We start from the raw sequence: 7,716 nt of genomic DNA on the forward strand, positions 1-7,716 counted from the left end.
TTTTTGTTCCGCAAAAGGATCGATGGAATAATTTTTCTCCGTTTCGAACGAATCGTGTTAAGCGGAGAAAGGCCTGGATCGCGCTCTCTTCTTTGCACGCGAGGATTTTTAGGAAAATTCTCACCGGGTCAACAGCGCGGTGTTTCGAAGAATAATGGTAGGAATAAAACAGGCTGAGCTTCTCTCGTTGGCCTCGTCTTCTTCGTCTGGCGTGAATGCACCCTTTATCACGGCCGCGGGAAAAATAAGAGACGGTTGCCAGTTCACGTGAGAACAGATAGAGACGTCGACGGGGGCACGTCATCTGCGACGCGATGATTATGCCGCATTTTACGTCACGATCCGGTGAACCCGCCGTGTCACGTTTAACGCCGTAATTCCTTCTCTCCTTAACGCACCGCGGGAATATCGATTTTGCACTTTTCAAGGGCCGACAAGTTTCTTCGTGGTAATTCAACATCGAGGAAATTTCGTGGGCAGTTTCTGGGGGGAGAGGACGAAGATTTTCGTTCCCTGTCATCTCGCGTGAAGACAACTTTTGCTCGGGGATTTCTTCTCGCTATTCGAGTGTCAATAGTTGGAGGGAGGAGTTCATTTTCACGGAGAATTTTCGGAAGGTTGGAAAACTGTGGCAGAGTATCGTGTAACGGAAGGAATTTTATGGAGAAAATTAGCGCGAGGGAAAAATTGAGGAGAAAAGGAATAGAGATTAATGTGAAAGGAGAGAAGGAAATTTGGGGGACGATGTTCCTTTCGGTTGGGAGTCGTGGTTTCGTTGGCGGCTCGATACAGCACTGAGTTCCGTGCCACGCGATTAATCAGTTAATCCATTGTCCCAATTGACCAATTAACCCTTATACTAATTGGCGGCTCGACGTGATTTTAGGAGAATAATGGGATGAATGAAACGCGTCGCGACGATACGAGACCCGCCTCTCTGGAATATTCTCTCTGTGATTTGCATGTGGCTCGGAAGAAAGGAGACAGATGTGGAACAGAGAATCGAGAAAGACGCGAACGGTGCGATAATACCTAATGAATTTTCCGCCGTCTAATTTCTTCTTATATTCTCTATATATAATATTTTTCCTCCGGACTTTTTTCTTTTTTTATTCAAGCCTCGCAACGACCGGGAGAATGCTTCAATTTGGCTTGGTTTTTTTTTTTATTTATTGCGAACCTTTTATCAAGGATTTTACTATGGAAAAATGGAGAAGCGTGTAATTGAGAGCGCGGAGGGGAAAATTGTAGAATCGATGGTATATCGATAAGCGGACCTCGACAACGATCGCGCCTTCGCTATCATCAGTTGTATCACGTTGTAAACGTGAAGTTAGCCGCGGGCAATTCGTTATAGAGGTGGTATGTCGCTTGTCCGCGGATCGAATTCGTGGAACGGCTGAATTGTAACACCGGGATAATCGTTGAATTTACGAACACCCTCGGTAATTTGCATCCTGCTGTGCCGCTAATGGGATTTACGGGATCGGTTTTGTACATTTCGCCGGTGTGATTGGCAGCCGCGATTTTATTCACGGCGTCGAGGAAAATGCATACACGGTGAAATTCGCCAGGGGAAGAAAGTCTCGCGACGAGTTTTTAAATTTCCATCTTGAGTCGACTCCGACACAGCTTTCTGGAGCTTCGAACGAGCGTGAAATGATCGGTTTCCAATGTTGTGCGTCCGCCAGGTTAAAAGTTCGCCAGTCGCTCGCAAAATTAGTCGTTTCAGATGTTGAAACTTTCGAACCTTCGAGAGTTTCCAAATATTCAAATTTTCCAACATTCAAACCACCAAATTCGAATTTTCCAAGTTGAAGCTTCTGTGTAAGCTCGATGTTTTCCAGTGTAAATTTAAACAATCGTGTTAAATTATGAAAGAGACGCCGCCGCGGGCGTACACAAAGCCAATTGGCGCAACACGTTCTTGAGACTAAATCCGTGTCTAACGGTGCGCAGGACTAGCTTAAATCGGCCAGCCCGCCCAAAATTGGATCACTCTGCCGACAAGGGGCGAGCAGTGGATAAGCTCTCGCAGCATTCACCGCTTTAGTGCTCTTTTAACGCTTTACTCCTCGTTCGTTCGTTCGTTCGTTCCTTCGTTCTTCACCTCCTCCCTCGTCTTCGTTTTCTTTTCTCTGCTTTCCGGTGGCGTTGCACGCGCGGCCCACTGGAAAGGTGCATCGTAGACTAACGAGGTACAAAGTGCACCTAGGCACGTAATAAATGTCGCGCAAAGAAACAGAGTAGCATCTTTTCATCCGTGTCTACAACGACGTTACGCAAAAGAAAAGCAAAAACAAAATCTAGCATATTATCAGCTACTCTCTCTCTCTCTGGCTGTTTATTATTCGATTTCATTTCGCTTGATGCGTTCCCATTTGCCTCTCCCTCTTCTGGTCCCTCGTATCTTTAATGCATACGATACACGTTATACATAATGCGTCTCTCAATTTTGAACGTTGCATCGTTCCATTTTACTTATTCATACGAATTGAAAATTTCGGTCGTTTCGCTCGTTCGAATATACATACCTCGGTATTGTTGCGTTTTGTTATTTCTCCGATTCCGAATAATTAATATTCCACCGACGATCGAGGACAACGGCGGGCCGGTGTTTTTGGGTTAATTGAACGACGACGAAGCTACGAATTTCAAATTGAGCTTCGATTGAAAAAATTGAGAAATACCGAAGAACGTGTCCGGTTGAAATGAGACGTGTAGAACGTGAAACGAGCAGTTTCAGCATCGTGAAAATTACAGTGGAAAGAGACACGGTCGGTGTTGCGAACAGTCAGTGATAAAGCTAATTAAACGTGTTTGTTAACAGTTACTGCCGGCCAATTTAGAGATAAAACGAAGCAAACAACCGTGCGAACGATGAAATTGATGTAAAGCTACGCGAGAGTCAAATTAAACAGTACAAATGACTGGTAACGATTTTAGTCGCTCTGCTCGGGATGCGTTTGAAACCGCGTTTAATGCTTGAACCGAGCGGATAGCAAATGAAGATAATATTTTACGCGGACCGATCGGGAAAGAATATTACTCGTTTACAATATCGACGAGGGGAGTTATTATTAGAAAATTCCGTAATGGCAGATTGAAAGATAAAAGGATATTCGCTCTCGTAAAGTATAGTAATTACGAACTGAAACGAAATACTTTGTAGAAAGAAAATTATTGTCTGTCCTTTCTTCGAACAATATTTAGCCAAAATTATATTCTCCCGAAGTAAAAAATTTCCAACATTTTACCCTCTCTCTGTTTCACGGATTGTTCCCTCCAAGTTCCCTTTCCATCTATTCCTCGAGCTCGGTTTTAGATGCGTCTCGTAACAGTTTAGAACGGTTTCCTCGGGAATCCTAGCGTTTGTATAGTTCCATCACGCAGCGTAGATTTTTCAGCCGGAGGAAACGAAGAAATTTGAAAGTGGGACCGATTTATGACAACGTCAGTTTTTGCCTCTCCCCTGTCCTCTTCTCGATCGGCCAAAAACCTGAGAAATTGCTAAAGGGGTCGGAAGAGATCGATGACCACGGAGAAGCGTTTCGAAGAGAAGAGATACAGTTTGCTGGACGTTTCGGCGAGAATTTCTTCGTTGTTAAATAGATAACTGTTAAACGGAAAAATAACAATGCGGGAGGAGTTGTTGAAGAAACTTGGAAGCGTGGTGGGTTTTGTGTACGATAAGAAGGCTATGGTTCTGTATTATCGGGGATTGAACGGGTTAATACACAAGAGGGGAGTTGGTTGATCGGTGGAGATCTGGCAATTATTAAATGAACGCCTCGGAGAGGGCCTTTAACAATTTAAACGAGCCACTGCACAGCCCCTTCGTTCGAGGAAGGTTTAGTTTTTCAAGTGGCGGAACGCCCCTTGTCCTCTGATAATGACAATCGAAAGGGCGCTTGGAATTATTTCTCGTTGACAGCTCGTTTCGTTCGGCATAACAGTGAGAGAGATACAGAGACAGAGGGAGCGTAGAGGTCTCGTTCTCAACGAAAACAGCCCGTTTATTAAACGTAAGCTCATTAGAGCCTCGTAATTGTGCATCACGTTGGTCTCGGAGATTTCGTTAAGATAAACGTCTCTATAATTATTCCCGTTTCGCGAGTTCCCTTCGGAGATGCGCGAGATTAAGAAGAAATTTGGTGTGGCGACGTTAGGACTGAAGGATAGTTGAAAATATTACGACGAGGACAGGTTTGAAAGGGTTGGAGAGGAAGTCGTCGAATGTTCATCGACTTGAAACCAGAGAGTGTCTTCCTTGATGAAAAATGGATTTCCATTTGTAAGAGTGCGTCACTCGTGTCCACGAATACAAGAGGTCCATTTTTCTTCCCGCAACCGACTTTTCCTCCGTGGATCAATCTAATTTCTCCTCCACTCAGCCTCTTTTTTCCCCTCCACGGCATTCTTTTCGTTGGACAAAGATTTAGAAGGAGTACAAGAAAACTCGTGACGTTCGCGACGATACATTTTCACGTTTTCGTTCCTCTGATAATGTTGATATTTCTATTTTATTGATTCGTTTTTCTCTCGCCATTTGCAAGGTACGATGTTGGAGATTATTCGAGATAATCGTGGCAAAGGAGTTGTTTCGGGAGAATTATCGTAGCCGAAGATTTAATAGCACGATTCATTAATCTCTGACGAGAGCGTATTATTCGGGGCTGCATATTCCGAATACTGTACATCTCGACGAGAGAGGCTGTAGCTCGGTCTCTCTCGAGGGTGGCGTTTCTCGTTTAGCACGTACAACTCGCTACTGTGCTCGTTCCAGCTGCAAAACTGTTAAAAATCGCTCCACCGAGAAGCGATAGGAAAAAACGTATCTGTAAATTTTATTCGACGAAAATCAGCTGTACCCTGATAGCGAGAGGTTCGAAGAATAGTCGTGGAAAAAGAGATCCTCGTTTTAATCAATTTTCTTCCATTTTTGCCTTCTCAGCTTTGTTCAAATTATTACTCAAATTATTATTCATATCTCTTTTGTGACGGATAATAACGCTGCATTGTTATTAATTCCGCGGGCATTAATAACAGTCCACCTTGTTTCGCGAAATTTTAATATTACGCATTTCTTTCGACTAATTAAAAATTTTCGGGTGAATAACATTTCAGAATCGGTGCAAAACTTCGCGTTTAACGCCTGACTGCGTACAGTAGATTTCCGTGTTTCAAAACAGCAAAAGTCTCGAAAAAATTGCAGTAGCGCTACAGCTGTATTCTGCAGCGTAGCAGAGAAAAATATAAAAAGTGTATCTCTGTTAATGAAACGACAGGCCAACAATAGGGCTGGGAATGAAATTTGAAAAATGATCTACGATGACTTAGGAATCCTTGGATACAACCTCCGAGAAAAAGAATGCAAGCTGGTGGGGAATCGATCAGAGGAGAAAACAAATGTGCGATTGGGTAACAAAGATTGGAAGAATGCGAAAAGGGCAACGGCGAGAAATATCGTGGCGAAGCTCGGCGGAGATCTAATTCGAAAGGATAATTCAAAAGCACACGGGGAATTTATTTTCCCTCCCGGCTCGTAGAAGAATAGAGCACCGATCATACGCGTGACTTTTGACGTATCGTTCCGATTATCAGCTCCAGAATTTATTCTTATCGAATGGACGGAACGGTTTCGATATAAACCGGCCCGGTCACGGGATAACGAATGTACGTCATTGTTTAAATTCGAATTGTAGATTCCTGTCCAGCCGGATCACGTTTGTCTTTGCCCAGTAGCCAAACGTGAATTATACTCTCTGGTCGTTATCTCCGTGCACGGATATTAAATATTCAATGGAAAACGAACGATCTTTCGGAGTGAACTTGAACGCGGGGCAGAGGAAAGAGAAAAAAGAATAATGAAAAAAATGGGAGAAACGCGTGGTCGCGTTGCAAGTTAGAATTTGCACTCGTGGGAAAAGTACCGGAACGAAAACGTGGTCCCGTGAAAACGGACATTAATTAGTGAAATGAAACACGTCAGGTCTAACTACGCTAATTTGCGGATATCCCCGCTTCGAAGCGTGACTTTTCGCGCACACTTTTTTTTGTCAAGCTGTTCCCGTTAATGGCGACTTTCAAATTAAACGCTCACTCGAGCCTCTCGTTTCGCCTTTTTCCCTACTTCTTCCTATTTATTTTCCTTTTTCTGTGTGTGCGCGTTATCCATCTTTTCCCTTGGTGCTATTCAGCGTGGAGGGGAAGTCGGGATGACGAAGGAAAATTTGTTCACCGCTTGCCGGCAGGCTTGGTATCAGCGACGTTTTTCCCCTTGGTTCTTGGAAAAGTTGCGGCTCGTTGATTCGTCGCGAAAGAGCGGCAAGGTAAAAGTGATTTCGCCGGGGTCCGACTGGGCAAACTTTTTTACAAGAGCCACGATTCCCGGGAAATTACAGCTTTACGCGGCGATAACGGGATTTGAATGCGAGTCGGTGGAAAGAAGTAATTAGAGTTATTTCGTTTCAACGGAGTGGATAGGGAGGAAGGAAGGCGTTTTAAGCACGAGAGAAAATTAATTAGCTGCTCGTTTTGATCGGATAGCACCAGCGGTAAATAGGTAAACGTATCGAATATGATTTGGGTGGCTGTTTTTTAAACGTAAAGTTGTTTTTTTTTTATTCAATTGAAGTTGGAAGAAACTGTTGTTGATATTTGAACGTGGAGAGAAGTTTGCTTTCTTGATCTCAGTTTTTAATTTCTAATTTTCGAATTTCCAAACTTCCATACTTCCAAATGGCAAAAAGATCACATTACGAAGAAAAAAATCGAAGACCCCAGTTCCTCTCTCAAATACAACTAAAAACTCCTCGAAGGGGAACAAGTCAAGCGATGGTCCCCCTTTCACTTCTCAAACGGAAAGACTCAATAGGATAAGTTTCACGGTATTTCCCAATCGATACACATCATCGCGACATCACATAACCAAATGATTTCACGGATGGCAAGGGACGATATTATAACACCCTGACTAATCAAGCGGCCGTTCACTTGTGCCCAAAATGTTATTCCGTTGGAAAAAGCAAAATTGATAGAATGCTCGCGCGAAGGCTCTCCCTTTCTCTCTCTGGCGTACACGCGATCACCCGTTTAAACGCGCGAAAAATATTTACAGTCGCGTTCTCTAAAGCGATTTATCGTCCGGCACGTTTGAAAGAACGCAAATTTTTCGTGGACACCGACGCGACAATTGAATTTGCCCGAAAAACATCGTTTTTACCGGTTCAATTTTATCCATACGCGTGGGATGTTGTTCTCGCCTAGCTTCTCGATAGTGTTTTTTAACACGAGCGTGGCCTTTAATTTCCCCCCGGGTAATCGTCTAATCGCGTGCAACAACCGGTAAACGATTAACCATTTTCCAAACATTTTCACCGTACCCTTGTTCTTCTACCGAGATATCTCGTATCAAGTGTTAAGCGAAATAAACGATTGGTTCGAAGACGCAGGAATAACTTTTTCGCCGAGAAATTGAACACTTCGGCGAGATCATAAGCCTCCGCGACGAAGATTGATCGAGTCAGATTCATTTATTCGCCGAGTCTCGGCTTAATAACTCGACGAAAGCCGTTGTACCATTATCCTGGCAAACTTTCCTATATTTCTTTCAGTCTCGAGGGGTTACGTAGGTGGGTACGACGACCGGGTCGTTGATAAGAATCTAACGAGAGATTAAGGTTGTAACAGGGCTTTTGATCGTCAATAATATAT

General features: G+C 43.6%; 1 protein-coding gene across 3 annotated transcripts in view; it reads right to left on the reverse strand.

Annotated features, from left to right (window-relative positions):
• The window catches only part of LOC108571395 (RING finger protein nhl-1), a 48,844-nt gene that overhangs the window by 37,481 nt on the left and 3,647 nt on the right, over window positions 1–7,716 (reverse strand). The gene's annotated exons all lie outside the window — the stretch shown is intronic.

This window comes from Habropoda laboriosa, unplaced genomic scaffold (genome assembly GCF_001263275.1).
Source record: "Habropoda laboriosa isolate 0110345459 unplaced genomic scaffold, ASM126327v1 scaffold57, whole genome shotgun sequence".
Taxonomy (NCBI): domain Eukaryota; kingdom Metazoa; phylum Arthropoda; class Insecta; order Hymenoptera; family Apidae; genus Habropoda; species Habropoda laboriosa.